Source organism: Phyllostomus discolor, chromosome 9, assembly GCF_004126475.2.
Source record: "Phyllostomus discolor isolate MPI-MPIP mPhyDis1 chromosome 9, mPhyDis1.pri.v3, whole genome shotgun sequence".
Taxonomy (NCBI): domain Eukaryota; kingdom Metazoa; phylum Chordata; class Mammalia; order Chiroptera; family Phyllostomidae; genus Phyllostomus; species Phyllostomus discolor.
Genome location: NC_040911.2, coordinates 74716638 through 74733549, shown reverse-complemented (window position 1 = coordinate 74733549; position 16912 = coordinate 74716638).

Here is a 16912-nt window from a genome sequence, read left to right as displayed (position 1 = left end):
ACTTGGGTTTATTTCTGGGCTCTCCGTTCTGTTCTATTGGTCCATGTGCCTGTTTTTATGCCAGTACCAGGCTGTTTTTATTACAGTGGCCTTGTAGTATAGTTTAGTGTCAGGTATTGTGATCCCTCCTACTTTACTCTTCTTTCTCAAAATTGCAGCAGCTATTCGGGGTCATTTATGGTTCCATGTAAATTTTAGAAGTGTTTGTTCTATGTCTGTGAAATAAGCCATTGGTACTTTAATAGGTATTGCATTGAATGTGTAAAATGCTTTTGGTAGTATGGACATTTTGATGGCATTAATTCTTCCAATCCATGAACACGGTATATGTTTCCATTTGTTTGTGTCTTCCTTGATTTCTCTCCTCAGTGTTATGTAGTTTTCTGAATACAGGTCTGTTACCTCTTTGGTTCGGTTTATTCCTAGGTATTTTATTTTTCTTTTTGCTATTTCAAATGGGATTTTTTTCTTGATTTCTGCTTCTGCTCTTTCATTGTTGGTGTACAGAAATGCCTTTGATTTCTGGATATTGAGTTTGTATCCCGTTGTTTTCCAAATTCATTTCTTAGGTCAAGCAGTTTTTTGGTGGAATCTATAGGATTTTCTATGTACACTATCATGTCATCTGCAAACAGTGACAGTTTTGTTTCCTCCTTTCCAATTTGGATGCCTTTTATTTCTTTTTCTTGTCTGATTGCTGTGGCTAAAACTGCCAGTACTATATTGAATATAAGTGGTGAAAATGGACATCCTTGTCTTGTTCCTGATCTTACTGGAAAAGATTTTAATTTTTGCCCATTCAGTATGATGTTGGCTGTAGGTCTCTCATATATGGTCTTTATTATGTTGAGGATGCTCCCTCTATTCCCACTTTGCCGAGTGTTTTTATCATGAATGGGTGCTGTACCTTATCAAATGCTTTTTCTGCATCAATTGATATGATCATGTGGTTTTTGTCTTTGCTTTTGTTTATGTGATGTATTACATTTACTGATTTGCAAATATTGAACCACCCTTGCATCCCTGGAATGAATCCCACTTGGTCATGGTGTATGATCTTTTTAATGTATTGTTGGATGTGGTTTGCCAGTATTTTGTTGAGGAATTTAGTGTCAATGTTCATCAGTGATATTCGCCTGAAGTTTTCTTTCTTTGTTGTGTCTTTATTTGGTTTTGGAATTAGGTTGATGTTGGCCTCATAAAAAGAGTGTGGGAGTCTCCCATCTTTTTGGATTTTTTGGAATAGTCTGTGAAGGATAGGGGTTAGCTCTTCTTTAAATGCTTTGTAGAATTCTCCTGTGAAACCATCTGGTCCAGGGCTTTTGTGTGTTGGGAGTTTTTTTATTACTGCTTCAATTTCTTTCGTTGTTATTGGTCTGTTCAGGCTTTCTGCTTCTTTTTCATTGAGTTTTGGAAGATTATATTTTTCTAGAAATTTGTCCATTTCATCTAGGTTTTCAAATTTCTTGGCATACAGTTCTTTGTAGTAATTTCTTACAATCCTTTGTATTTCTGTGCTATCTGTTGTAATCTCTCCTCTTTCATTTCTGATTGTGTTTATTTGGGTCTTCTCTCTCTCTCTCTCTTTTTTTTTTTTTTTTTTTGATGAGTCTGCTTAAAGGCTTGTCGATTTTGTTTATCTTTTCAAAGAACCAACTCTTGGATTCATTGATCCTTAGAATTGTGCTTTTAGTCCCTATGTCATTTAATTCTGCTCAGATCTTGGTTATTTCCTTCTGCTTTCTCTGGGCTGTCTTTGTTGTTGTTCCTCGAGTTCTTGTAAATGTAGGGTTAGGTTGTTTGTTTGGAATGTTTCTAACATTTTTAGGTGGGCCTGTATTGCTATGAACTTACCTCTCAGGACTGCCTTGGCTGTGTCCCATAAGTTTTGGGTTGTTGTGAGTTCGTTTTCATTTGTTTTCAGAAACCTTTTGATTTCTTCCCTAATATCATTCTTGATCCATTCCTTGTTTAATAGCATGCTATTTAATCTCCATGATTTTGAGTGTTTTGGGTTTTTTTCCTTGGGGTTGGTTTCTAGCTTCAGTCCCTTGTGATCCGAGAAAATGCTTGGTATGATTTCAATTTGTTTGGAATTGTTGAGGCTTGTTTTGTGTCCTATCATGTGGTCAATCTTTGAAAATGTTCCATGTACATTTGAAAAGAATGTGTATTTAGCTTCTTTGAGATGGAGGGCTCTGTATATATCAGTAAAGCCCATTTCATCTAGAGTATTGTTCAATGCCACAATATCTTTGTTGATATTTTGTTTGGAAGGTCTGTCCATTTTTGATAGTGGGGTGTTAAAATCTCCCTCTATAACTGTGTTGCTATCCATATCTTTCTTGAAGTCCTCTAAGATTTTCTTTATGTATTTGGGTGCTCCTATGTTGGGTGCATATATATTTACAATATTTATGTCTTCTCGATGGATTCTTCCCTTGAGTATTATGAAACTACCTTCTGGGTCTCTCTTTATGGTCCTTTTTTGGAAGTCTATTTTGTCAGATATGAGTATTGCTAGCCCAGCTTTTTTTCCTGTCCATTTGCTTGGAAAAATTGTTTCCAGCCCTTCACTTTCAGCCTGTGCAGATCTTTCATCCTGAGGTGGGTCTCTTATACGCAGCATATGTGTGGGGCATGTTTTGTTTTCCAATCAGCTATTCTATGTCTTTTTATTGGAGCATTTAATCCATTTACATTTAAGGTTATTATTGATAGGTACTTATTTATTTACGTGTGTTCCTCTCTCACTCTCTCTTTTCCTTTCTTTCCTTAAAGCAGTCCCTTTAGCATCTCTTGCAGAGCTGGTTTAGTGGAGGTGTATTCTTTTAGAATTCTTTTGTCTGAGGAGCTTCTTATTTGGCCTTCTATCTTGATTGAGAGCCTTGCTGGGCAAAGTAGTCGTCGTTGCAGGCTTCTAGTTCTCATTACTTGGAATAATTCTTGCCATTCTCTTCTAGCTTGGAGTATTTCCACTGAGAAGTTAGCTGTTAACCTTATTGGGGCTCCCTTGTATGTTACTTCCTGTTTTTCCTTTCCTGCCTTTAAGATTCTCTCTTTGCCTTGAAATTTTGCCATTTTAATTATGATGTATCTTGAGGTGGGTCTCTTTGGGTTCCTCTTGATTGGGACTCTCTGTGTTTCCTGGATTTGTGTGACTTTTTCTCTCATCAAATTAGGGAAGTTTTCCATCATTACTTTTTCAAATAGGTTTTCTATCCCTTGTTCTTCTTCCCCTTCTGGTATCCCTATTATGCGGATATTATTACATTTCATATTGTCTTGCATTTCTCTTAATCTCTCTTCATTCTTTCTGAGCCTCTTTTCCTTTTCTTGCTCTTTCTGGGTGTTTTCTTCTACTTTGTCCTCTAGCTCGCTGATCCGATCTTCTGCTTCATCGATCCTGCTTTTCATTCCTTCTACTGTGTTCTTCAGTTCAGAAATTGTATTCTTCATTTCCTCTTGGCCCTTGTTGAGAGTTTCTATTTCCTTTTTCATGCTGATGTAGTTTTCAGGGAGTTCATTGTAGCTTCCTTATAGTTTCTGGTAGCTCATTGTGAGCTCATTGAGCTTCCTGACAATCATTGCTTTGAACTGAGTATCTGATAGTTGAATTGCCTCTATTTCATTTAGCATTCTTTCTGAGGCTTCCTCCTTTCCTTTCATTTGGGGATTGTTTCTTTGTCTTCCCATTTTTTGTGAGATTCTTTTTGTTAGCCTCAGCTTCTTATATTGATCTGTTCTGGCTCCCTGGGTTTATGTTGTGAACTTCTTTAGTAGAACAGCAGTGAGTTTCAGTGGTGCAGTTTCCTTGATCTCCCAAGCTCACTGGTCTTGGGCTGTCATTTAAGTTGGCTTTGTGTTTGCCTTTGGGTTTTGATTGTTGTTAAGTCTTTCTTTGGTGGTTCCTTCCTACCAGCTGGTTAAATGAGGGTCACTCTGTCCACCACCTCCTGTATTTTGTTGTGCTGGTGAGGGCATGTTGTGTTGAAGCTGGCTCTTCTGTGTGTATAGGGTTTAAAGAATTCTTGTTCAGTTGTTTGAATTGGGTACTGTCTCTACTGTTTAGTTGTATTTCCAGATAGGTCCTGGATTGAGGGTTGTGTGGTTACTACTCCCTCCTTCACCTTCTTCTGTTGTTATCTGTTAGTGGTTCCTTTGTTGTTGGGTTTCCTCTTCCAGTGGGTATCCTGGTGTTCACCACCTCCACCTATTCTTTTTTGTCATCAGTTGGAGGAGGACGGCAAAGTGGTTTAAGAGAGCAACAGAGAATTCTATGCTATTTACAGTAGTAGCAAGTAGGGAAGCAATAGGAGATCCTTTGACTATGTATAGTGTTAACTGTGATCTTCCACCCAGCTAGCTGATTTTTAGAAAGGATGGAAAGAAGATAAGACTCTTGTTGGGGAAGGAAGGATTGTGAGTTGGATCTATAAAGCAGGGAGGTTGTGGAAGGTCAGATTCTGAGGTAAGGTGAGAGTAAAGGATAGTAAATACGTGCAGTGTGTGAGAGAATAGAGTTAACCACTACAGTAATAGAGTTCAGGAAACTTTGAAATGGGCTAAGATCTGGGGTGGGGGGGTGTTGTGAAGTAATTAAAATTGCATGGAACAGCAGTTATTTACAATAATATTATGACAACAATCATATGACAGAATCTATGAGATCTAGGTAACAAGAATAGGGAGTGTAGAACCTCGAGTAGTGTGCTAATGGGACACAGGTGAGTTAAAGGACAGTAGATTAGCAATACAGTATGGAAAGAGATATCAGGGGAAAGCTGTCAGGTCATACAATATATCCAGCCTCTCAAAGCAGACTATACAAAAAGAAGAGGGATATAGAAATACTATTTTAAAAAAGATGTAGGAATACTGGAATAATAATAATAATACAAATATACAATAACTTGCAGGTTCTCTGTAATAGCAGAGTGAAAGTTATCTCACTGTCCCAGCTGTTGTGATGCCCCTTCTTTGGGTTCAACTTTGGTCTTTTCACAGATCCAGGATTTTGTCTCAATTGTAGGTACTTAGAAAAAATTTTAAAAAGTAAAAATAGAAAAGGCAGACAAAGGAAGGAAGAAGAGATAAAATTGGAGGACAGGAAGAAGGAAGGAATAAAATGAGAAATCAGGTAAGAGAGGAAAAAGAAATCAAAAGAGAATAAAAACAATAAAAATTTAAAAATTAAAAATTGTTAAAAAAATAGAATCAAATTAAAAAGTCTCTTGGTTTCAAAGTGGCCAAACCGGTTTTTCTGCTGTTGCTGGCTGCAGCAGGCTGAAGGGTGATTGGTATGGCTTTTCTTCCTCGGCCAGGGGAACTCGCACTGGCTTCTCAGCCTTGCACCCTGGGTGTGGGAATCAGGTTTTTCCCCAGGGTTACTGCTGTGGACTGGGGTGCGGGGATGCTGTCCCTGTACACACGCCCGTGCGCCTGCACACCCACGGCTGGGTGGCAGGGAGGCTGGAGCCACTGATCACTTGAGGAGAATTCCCCAAACAGTGTCTGTCTATTCACTCCTTGCTCTTGAGAAATTCCTCCTGTTCAAGCCTGCCGCTCCACACAGTGGCCTGGCTTCTCCTGTAGCAAAACTCTCCAGCCAGGCCAGTGACTGTGGGGATCAGGGCCCGCTGCGCAACCCAGCCCCTCCGGTGTCCACAGCCTCCAAAGGTGCTCACAGCCCTTGTGTGTTTGCTAGCACCTGGAATCCTCCCAGTGCCGCTCAGACCTTGTTTGGTTGGGGAGGGAGCAGTTGTCCAGGGTCTCTCCCAAGGACTCTGTGGCAAACCCAGCAGCAGGCCCTGGGCCTGGGGCTGCAGCCCCGGACCACACGCTGGTCCCTGGGACCTACCTTGTTGCAGCACTCTTCTTAGGGTCTGGTTTTTTTTGGCTCCGCCACAATCCTTGGTCCCCTATTTTCAAAAATGCTGAAGTATGTTGGTTGCTTGCTTCTCTACTCCATACATCGGTCAGGATTTTCTCCCCTGAGCAGAGGGAAGCTGAATCTGCTCCTTCCTACTCCGACGCCATCTTAGCCCCCCAATCAGAAGGAAAAATATTAACAAAAGCCTTCTCTTTTATCACCCTTTACACTCTTCTGAAATTAAGGTTTCTGAGATGATTTGTGAAAGGTTGTTTGATGTTCTTTTTTCCAAGAAAGCATCCATTGTTTTTATTAAGTTCTTAGCAAGGTATATGTACCACAAATGTTTAGAAGTCTCTAAAAACTATAGTGTTATTTACTGTTATAGAGTCATAAAAACTGTACATGGGAAATAAGTGAAAAGAAAGATATTAATTTTACCTAGCACATGAATGAGTATATAATAGAAGTGAAACTTCCATTGCCAGTCACCTAGTTTCTAAATTTCAAAGTACACTTTGACTCCCTGATTTTTCTTATGCCCATACCCAGTCAACTGTTAATTTCTTCAGGAAATTAGTGTATTAGTCAGATCTTCCTGTAATAATACCATGTAACAAACAACCTCAGATTTTGAGCAGCTTATATTAACAAAAATATACAAACAATTCTGTTCAGAGACCTGAGATGGATTTGGGGTATAAATAAAAATGAAATAAAAACAAGCTTATCTCGCAATCAAAAGTTGCTGATGCTGAAGAAAAAATATAAAGTCATATGACAAGATAAACAAAATCAGACCAAAATCACTGGGTGTACCATACTAGCTTTATTTATTACTTTAGAGTTGCCCTATCAGTGTTTCTAAAACCATTGTCTCTGTCCTCTTTTTTGTCAAATAGTAGGTCCTGGTACAAAAATCACATTAAAATAAATGTGACTATTTTAACTCCTACCTCTTTAACTCCTCAATGTCTACTATATTGGTTGTTTCTCTTAACCTCATTAATGTATTTATATCACAGCCAAAACTTTAGAATGATCTTCAGCTTCTTCATGTTTTTTATTTATCTGACTCAACAAAATATAAAATTATCCTTGTTATCTTATACAGATAGTTCTATCCTATGACCCTTTCTAAAAATTATCAAAATCCTGCCCAATTCAGTTATTTTAGGTCATATTAAAATATATTTTCTAATTTATCTCTCACATTAGCTCTTTTCTAGACAAATGAAATTGTTTCCTAACTGGTCCCTTTGTTTCCAGTCTTGCCTCATGTTTAGCCTGTTATAACCATGATGCAAGAGTTCCCACAGGAATCAGATTCCTTGTTTTTTATTACAGTGTTCTTAAAACTATGATTCCACCATAGTTCAGGACCTATGGAAGTTCAGGACCATTTAACAACTGATTGGACATAAATTAAAATGGCCTTTGTCATACACAGGGTCAGAATCTAAAAGAGAATCCAGACACATTAAAAAAAAAAAAACCTCTGAGAGAAAGTAGAATGCTTATTATGTTCTAGTGAATATCTTATGTAGGACTTGAATAAATTTTTTAAAATTTTAATGTATATATATTCATTTCAAAAGTTACAAATTATTTTGAATATGCTCTTCACAAGAGAATGACAAGACTCTTAGAATTATGGTTGCTTAGATAACATTGCCCAGAGAGAAGCTTAAGTAAGAAGAAATACGAGGTGTAAATATTTAAAGAAAAATACTGTGTGGCAATACATTAAAAGTATCATACACCATGATCAAGTGGAATTTATCCCAGGAATTCAAGGATGATAAAATATTCCCAAATCAATAAATATTACACAAATGATACATCACACAAACAAAAGGAAAGACAAAAATCACATGATCATATCAATAGATGTGGGAAAAGCATTTGATAAGGTACAGCATCCATTTATGATAAAAACACTGAGCAAAGTGGGAGTAGAAGGAGCATACCACAACATAAAAAAGACCATATATGGGGGACCTACAGCTAACATCATACTCAATGGGCAAAAACTAAAAGCTTTCTTCTAAGATCAGGAACAAGATAAGGGTGTCTGCTTTTGCCATTTCTATTCAACATAGTATTGGAAGTGCTGGCCACAGTGATCAGACAAGAAAAAGAAATAAAAGACATCCAAATTGGAAAGGAGGAAGTAAAGCTGTCACTGTTTGCAGATGACATGATACTGTACATAGAAAACCCTATATACTCCATGAGAAAACTACTTAACCCAATAAGTGACTTTGGCAAAACAGAGGGATACAAAGTCAATATTCTGAATTAAAGGTACTTTTGCATACCAACAATGAAATAGCAGAAACAGACATTAGGAAAAAAATCCCATTTGCTATAGCAACAAGAAAAATTAAGTACTTAGGAATAAACCTAACCAAGGAGGTAAAAGACTTGTATTCAGAAAACTATACAGCACTGGAGAAAGAAATTAAAGAAAACACAAATAAATGGAAGCATTTATCATGTTCATGGACTGGAAGAATTAACATCACCAACATGTCCATACTACCCAAAGCAATTTATAGATTCAATGCAATACCTATTAAAATACCAATGACATACTTCACAGATATAGAACAAACATTTTAAGAATTTATATAGAACCATAAATAGCCCTAGCAATTTTGAGAAAGAAAAAAAAAGTAGGAAGCATCACAATACCTGATATCAAACCACATTGCAGGGACACAGTAATCAAAAGAGTCTGATACTGGCATAAGAACATACACATAAATCAAAGGAACAGAATAGAGAGCCAGGAAGTAAAACCATGTCTCTTTGGCCAATTAATATTTGACAAAGTGGGAAGGAGCATAAAATGGAGTAAAAATAGCCTCTTCAACAAATGCTTTTGGGAGATCTGGACAGCTACATGCAAAAAAAAAAATGAATCTTAACCACCAACTTACACCATACAACAAAATAAACTCCAGATGGATAAAAGACTTAAATACAAGTAGCAACACCATAAAAGTCCTAGAGGAGAGCATAGGCAGGAAAAACTCAGATATTCTGTGCAGCAATATTTTCACCACTATGTTCCCTAGAGCAAGGGACATAAAAGAAAAAATAAACAAATGAGATTTCATCAAAATAAAAAGCTTCTGCATGGCTAAAGAAAACATCAGCAAAATGAAAAGGGAACAAACTGTATGAGAAAATGTATTTGCCAATGATTCCTCAAACAAAGGTTTGATCTCCAAAATATATAAAGAACTCATACCACTCCACTCTAGGAAGACAAAAAAAATCTAATTAAAAAATGGGCTAAGGACCTGAAAAGACACTTCCTCAAGGAGGACATACAGAGGGCTCACATACATGTGAAATGATGTTCAACATCACTAGCCACCAGAGACATGCAAATTAAAACCACAATGAGTTGCCACTTGACACCAGTCAGAATGGCCATCATAAACAAATCAACAAACAAGGACTGCTGGTGAAGCTGTGGAGAAAGGGGTACCCTAGTACACTGTTGGTGGGAATGCAGACTGGTTCAGCCACTGTGGAAAACAGTATGGAATTTCCTCAAAAAACTAAAAATGGAACTGCCTTTAGACCCAGCATTTCCACTGCTGGGATTATACTCTAAGAATACTGAAACACCAATTTAAAAGAACCTATGCACCCTAATGTTCATAGCAGCACAATTTACAATAAACAAATGTTGGAAGCAACCTAAATGCCCACCAGTAAATGAGTGGATCAAAAAACTGTGGTACATTTACATGATGGAATACTATGCAGCAGAAGAAGGAAGGAGCTTCTACAATTTGTGACAGCATGGACAGATCTGGAAAACATTTTGCTAAGTGAAATTAGCCAGGTGGTAAAAGACAAATACCATATGATCTCACCTATAGGTGGAACTTAATCAACAAAACAACAAGCAAGCAAAATATAACAGAGACATTGAAATTAAGAACAAACTGACAGTAACCAGAGGGGAGGTGGGAAGGGATAGTGAGGAGAAGAAGGGGAGGGATTTTCAGGAACCTGTATAAAGGACACACGGACAAAACCAAAGTGAGGTAGGATCAAGGGTAGGAAATGAAGATGGCTGGGTAAAGAGGGGGTGGAGGAGGAAATGGAGACAACTGTACTTGAACAACAATAAAAAAATGTGAAAAATTTTAAGCATAAACACACATAAAAATAAATTAGCATAAAACTAAAAAAACCGATGGTACATTTACACGATGGAGTACTATGCAGCAGAAAGAAAAGGATCTCCTACTGTTTGTGACAACATGGATGGAACTGGAGAACATTATGCTAAATGAAATAAGTCAGTTGATGAAAGACAAATACCATATGATCTGTTCCTGTTAGTGGAACTTACTGAACAAAACAAGCAAAGTATAACCAGAGACATGGAAATAAAAAACAAATTAACAGTAACCAGAGGGGAGAGAAGAAGGGAATAATGAGGGAATGAAGGAGAAGGGTTATCAAGGAACATGTATAAAGGACTTATGGGTAAAGCTAAAGGTGGGTAGGATTGAGTGTGGGATGTAAGGGTGGGTGGGGCAGGAGAGGATGGTGGAGTGAAGTGGAGACAATTGTGCTTGAACAACAATAAAATAAAATAAAGAATAAAGAAAAATACTAATTAATAATAATAAGGTTAAACCTATATGCAAAAATGGGGGAAGTGATGTGAAAATGATCAAAATTCGGCAATTTTCTAGTCATGGCTATGTGGAAGTAATAATGGAAAAATGGGAGATAAATCTTAAAAGACAAATTGGACATATTTTGTCTGGAGGTGGGGTACTTGTATCAGACTGATTTAGTTTGTTCCTTCCTCAATAGAGGTACATCACAAGTTTACAGCCAAAAGGACTAACTGTATCAGTCAGTTTTTGCTGATTAATAAACAGCCCCCCAAAGTTAGTGTTTTTAAAAAACAACTTTTTAAAAAAGCCAGTGTTCTTTTTAATTAAAAAATAATTAAAAAATTATTTTTTAGCTTTTGAGGGTCAGTGATTTGGTTTGGGCTCTTGCAGGATGGTGCTTCTCATCTTGGTTGGGCTTTCTCATCTATCTGTGCTCAGCAATGGGTTGGCTAAGCACCGGGTGGTAGAGGATGACATCAGCTGGTGAAGCTTATCTCTATTCTATGTGGTCCCTTATCTTCCAGCAGGGAAGTTTGGGCTTATTCACTTGAAGAGTAAAGGGTTTCAAAAGAGACTGGAAGGAAATAAGGATTCCTAATGCCCAGGCTTAGAATTCACACACTGATGTTTTTGTCACATTTTCTTTTTCTTTTGCCAAAGCAAGTCGCAAGGTCTCACCATTCCAAAGATGGCAAAACAACCTTTTCCTCATTTTTTGTCTCAGTTTAATTGAAGTATAATTAACAAACAAAGTTGTACATATTTAAAGTGCACCTGATTTGATATACACTTACATTGTGAAATATTAGTACAATCAGGTTAATACAAATCTATTACTTCATAATTATCATTTGTTGTTGTTGTTGTGAATGCTTAAGTTTTGCTTTCTTAGGAAATTGGAAGTATACTATACAATGTTATTAATTTTTATAGTCACAATTTATTCATGTTGCAACTGAAGGCTTATACCCTCTGACCAGTACTTCCCTATTTCCCTTACCTCCTTAACCTTTGGTAACCACCCTTCCACTGCCTGTTTTTATGAGTTCAACTTTTTTTTTAGTTTTACATATAAATGAGATCATATAGCATTTGTTTTTCTTTATATAGCTTATTTTACTTAGCATAATTTTCTCCAGATTCATCAATGTTGTCACAAATGGCAAGAATTCTTTTTTTCTTATGGCTGAAAAATATTCCATTGTGTGTGTATCACTTTTTCTTTATTTATTCATTCATTTATAGACACAGGTTGTTTTCCTGTCTTGGCTACTGTGAATAATGATGCAATGAGCATGAGAGTTTAGGTATCCTTGAAATACTGATTCTATTTTCTTCAGATATATATCAAAAAATGGGATCATATGGTAATTGTATATTTGATTTTTTGAGGAACTGTCATACTGTCTTCCCAGCAGCTGTACCAACTTTTTACATTCCCACCAACAGTGCACTCCACATTCTCCCCAGTACTTATCGTCTCTTGTCTTTTTGATAAAACCATCCTAATAAGTTTGAAGTGATATCTCATTGTAGTTTGGATTTGCATTTCCCTAATGATTAGTGATTTGGACCACTTTTTCATGTATCCGCTGACCATTTGTACGCCTTCTTTGGAAAAATATCTATTCAGGTCTTTTGCTCATTTTCTAATTGGATTTTCTTTTTGGTATTGAGGGTTTTTTAAAATTTATTATTATTATTTTTTTACCATTGGGAGGTGCAGTTTATCTACACCAGCAGCTATGGGGGCAGGGGAAATACACAGCATTTACAAAGTTAGCTACCTGTACAAGATGGATTACAGAGGCACAAATAAAAATCTCAAGACCACAGGACAGCATGAGTCCCCCCCATCCCCCAATGACCCCAGCATTCAGTAATGCCAGGCAGGTGGCCCTTGGTCATGCGGTGGGGAGTGATGCATGGAAAGAAAAGCCACCCACCATGGAAATTAGTACAGAAACTCCCCCATACACACACACATACATTCAGATGCATGATAGGATATATGGTGGATGACATCTAGCTAGGTTGGGAAAGATGGGAATTGAAACCCACACAGCCTGCTATTAGAGGGAGAGAGGCGGGGAGCTCCTAGTTCCTGTTAAAATACATGGTAGCAGGGCATACTCTCCCAGGAAGAAAAGGGATTCATTCTCAGGGCATCTGCTGGACCAAGCCCCCCTCTTACCCAGCTTGGGCAGGGGGCTCTGCCCTGAGGGCAGGCTGAGGAACAATGGAGAATTGGATGTGGACAAACCAGTTCCCAAACCACTTCTGCCTCCTCCAACCAGAAGGGGGAAAGGGAGAGGCCGGAAGGGAGAGGGTATATTAGGGCCTGAACTGCAGCTGCCTCTCAGAAGGAAGAATGGCCCCTGGCCTTCCTCCCTTCACCTTCACCCTACTTCCAAGAGGTCATTTGGAAGCAGGCTGGAGATTGGCTGAGATCTTCCTTTCCCTCTGGCTTCCCCTCAGATGGAGAAGACCATGGAGGTTTAAAAAAATAATCGCAATTCTTGTGTTAAAAACCAATTTGTAACCAGACTTCAGCCACAAGCAGAACTGCCCCAGGGGGAGATTGGGTTTCCAGACAGGGTACTACAACCCCATCTCTGTTGTTCCTTTAACCCTCTAGGACTCCTAATCCAAATCAGTCCAACTAGTCCTAGTTACTAGCTACCCAATTTGGGGTAACTGCTGCTGAGAGGAGGGCAGGGGACATATCCAGCAAATGCCAGAGAACTTGGCTTAGGGTCAACTCCACCCATGACAGTCTTGCTATTGAGTTTTATGAGATCCTTATATATTTTGTTAATAAGCCCCTTATCAGATATATGGTTTGCAAATATTTTCTCTCATTCCATGTGTTGTCTTTTCATTTTGTTGATTGTTTTATTTGCTTTGCAGAGTTTCTTGTTTGATGTCTCCTTACTTGTTTATTTTTGCTAGCTTCTCCCTCTTGATGAAGGTACTACAAAGTCACATTTTAAAGAGTGTGAATGTAAGGAAGAGTAAAGGGTTGTGTTTAACACAACACACTATTAGTTTTATATTTAAGGATGATTCATTTATTACAAGCCTTCAAATACCAAACAAACTACAGAATTAATTGGGATCAGGTAGGATCTGAGGCATGCAGACCATTGAGAAGGATAAAGGGATAAAGGGAAGGATAAAGTATGGTGTGGTGAAAGGTAAGGATAGAAGTTGTATTCCTGAACAACCAGTAGGATGACATGAGTCAAAATGTGAGACAAGAGAAAAGCAGACTTGTTTCAGATTGGGTGTAAGCAGTTTAGTTGAGATAGTAATGTGTTATCTATGTGGCTCTGTCCAGAAGAAAATCTGAAAATTGAATTTGGAGCTAAGTAGTAAAATCAAGAATAGAAATGTAAATTTGAGAATCATTTATATTTCATTAAGAACTTTCATTCATGAGCATGGATATGGTGCAGAAAGAGAATTTCCTTACACATCCAGGCAAGGTGTGTTTTGTGTACAGAGATGCCAAATTGATCATTGTATAACCAGCAGCCAAAAGAAGTACAGTCTACTGACCACCTTCAACACTCAAAGTCAGGCCATTCCATTTCTAGATGAGCCAATTGTAGTATTAGAAATTGTAATAAGCCAACTAGAAGCAGAGCCGAATATATTGAAAATCATTTTTGAGCCTCAACTATGTATAGGTTCTTGAGACATGCAGTTTTCTTCACAAATTTGAACAATAGCCCTTTAAGTGGGGTGCTCTTGTTTCACCCCACAAGCCTGAAGTTTAGAGGCTATCATTGTTTCCGAGCATTTTCTAGGTCATGGCACACATGGAACATGATACTACTTGTCCTCCCCACTCCTTCCTTAGTTTTAAAGGATGCAAATACTGGCTAGAGATTATGGGTTCCAAGATCCAGCAATCTGACTCTATGGAGGAGGGCATCAATATCTTGGCATACTTTAACCAGAATGTGATATGACAGTGGTCCCCAGCCTACCATTTGGGAAATTATGGGTTAAATAAACTGCCCAGAATAGCCAAGCTAATAGGTAGCAATATTGTGATAAGAATTTAGTTCTGCTTGACACTAAAATATAGACTGTTTCCACTACTTCATGCAGTGACTGTGCCTGTTAAGACTATAGGGATGGTTTATCACTTGAAAGGTTAAGATAAAGGTATCTTAAACTTGAGAGTTTAAGATATATAATGTCTTTTGTTTTTTAATTTCTAAAGTTGCTTCAACATTATGAGATAATGATGATTATTTCCTTTCTTTTAATTTATATAGATATTTTTAAATGATAATAACTAATTTATATAGATGTTCTAAAATGATGGTAACTAAGACCATACCACATTAAGGAAATGAGCCATTCATTGTTGCTATCCAGTATATGAACCTGTAGATATATCTCAACATTCTGTATGTATATTTTGAGGTTTTGTTTCTAAAATATGTTTTTGATTTCAAAATGTCCATTATTTTAATTGTAATAAAAAATCTTGGTTTGGGAAAATAGAGAGACTCAGGGTCACTAGTTGGGGAAATTCTAATCAGAACTACAATGAGATAACACCTCACACCTGTTATAATGGGTATTATCAACAAAACAGGTAGTAACAAGTATTGAAGAGGCTGTGGAGAAAAAAGAACCCCCATTCCCTGCTGGTTGGAATGTAAACTGCTATGGCCACTATAGAAAACATTATGGAAGTTCCTCAAAAACTTAAAAATAGAATTACTATATGACTCAGCAATGTTTCTTCTGGTTATCTACCAAAAATATGAAAACATTTATTCATAAAGATATATGCACCTATTCTTGCAGCACTATTCACTGTGGCCAGGACATGGAAACAACTGAAGTGTCTTTTCATAGACAATTGGATAAAGAAGATGTGGTATATGCATACAGTGGAATACTATTTAGTCATAAGAAAAGATGAAATATTGCCATTTGTGACAACATGGGTGGGTTTTGAGAATATGGTTCTAAGCAAAGAAGTCAAATAGAAAAAGTCAAGAACCATTATGTGGGATATAAATTCATATGTGGGATATAAAACTGAAAGCAACAAATAAACAAATCAGACAAACAGATGAACAAAAAATCATAGACACAGACAACAGTATGGTACTTAGCAGAGGGAAAGGGGCGAAGGGAAAAGTAGCAAATGGGAAAAAGGGTTAAATATATGGTGATGAAAAGAGATTTGACTAGGTGGTAAACACAATACAATATACAGATGATACATTGTAGAATTGTACACTTGAAACCTATACAATTTTATTAACCAATGTCACCCTAATAAATTTAATAACAAAAGATTAAAAACTTTTTAAAAAAGAAATGCAAAGACTTATAAAAACTACTTTCAATGAGGGATTTTAAAATCTCTGGTGACATATTTGTTTCATCTCCAGGACCATCTCATATTGATAAGTCTGCCTTAGTCACAGGCTGAGTCTATACTGGGCATCAGAAGCGAATGGATACCCACAAGCCACACAATTATATCTATGCTGTTAACACTTACTGCATTCTTTTGTGCCCTTAGAGACATGCAGAGAAACTATACTAACTTGTTTATAGCTATTTTCTTCTTTTCCGTAGAGAAAATGCCACAGTTCAATAGAACATAGAAACAAAATTAGACATGCCTGGAATAGAATTTAGATTTGCTTTTTTTTTTTGTATCTGTGTGATTATGCTGAGCAAACAGCATAAGTTTTCTGACTTTCATCTGTAAAAAGGGAATAAGAATACCTATCTCATAGACTTTCTTTTAGAATTTAATAAGATGATGGTTATAAAATATTTAGCTCCTGGTTTATAGATACACTAATGTTGGCAGCGGTGTTGTGGTAATGGAGGTAGGGATTTTAGAGTTGGTGACTACTGTGGAGGTGATGTGTGTAGTAGAGATGGTTATGATGGAAGTAAAAGTGTTGCTGTTGCTGCTGTTAGTGATGATTGTAATAGAGATAATCAGGAGATAATTGTGGTGGAGGTGAAGATAGAGATAGCGGAGGTGGAGGTAGTAGAGTTGGTTGGGAGAAAGTGGTAGAGGTGTGGAGGTGGCCATAGTGATGTATTTTATGAAAATGGAGGTAAAGGTACTGGTGGTGGAGGTGGTAAGGGAAGAGGAGGTAGAGGGGTGGTTGAGGCAGTAGTGACAGTGGTGGTGGCATTGGTGGAGATGGAGACAGTGATGAGGATATGGGGGTGGTGGTGGAACTGGTGATGAGAATATTGTGATGACAGAGGTGGAGGTTATGGTGGAAATAAAAATGGGAGGAGTAGTGGAGACATTTTTAGAGCTGCTGCTGATAATAGTAAAGGTAGAAGTAAAGGTGGTGCTGTCGGAGATGGTGACAGT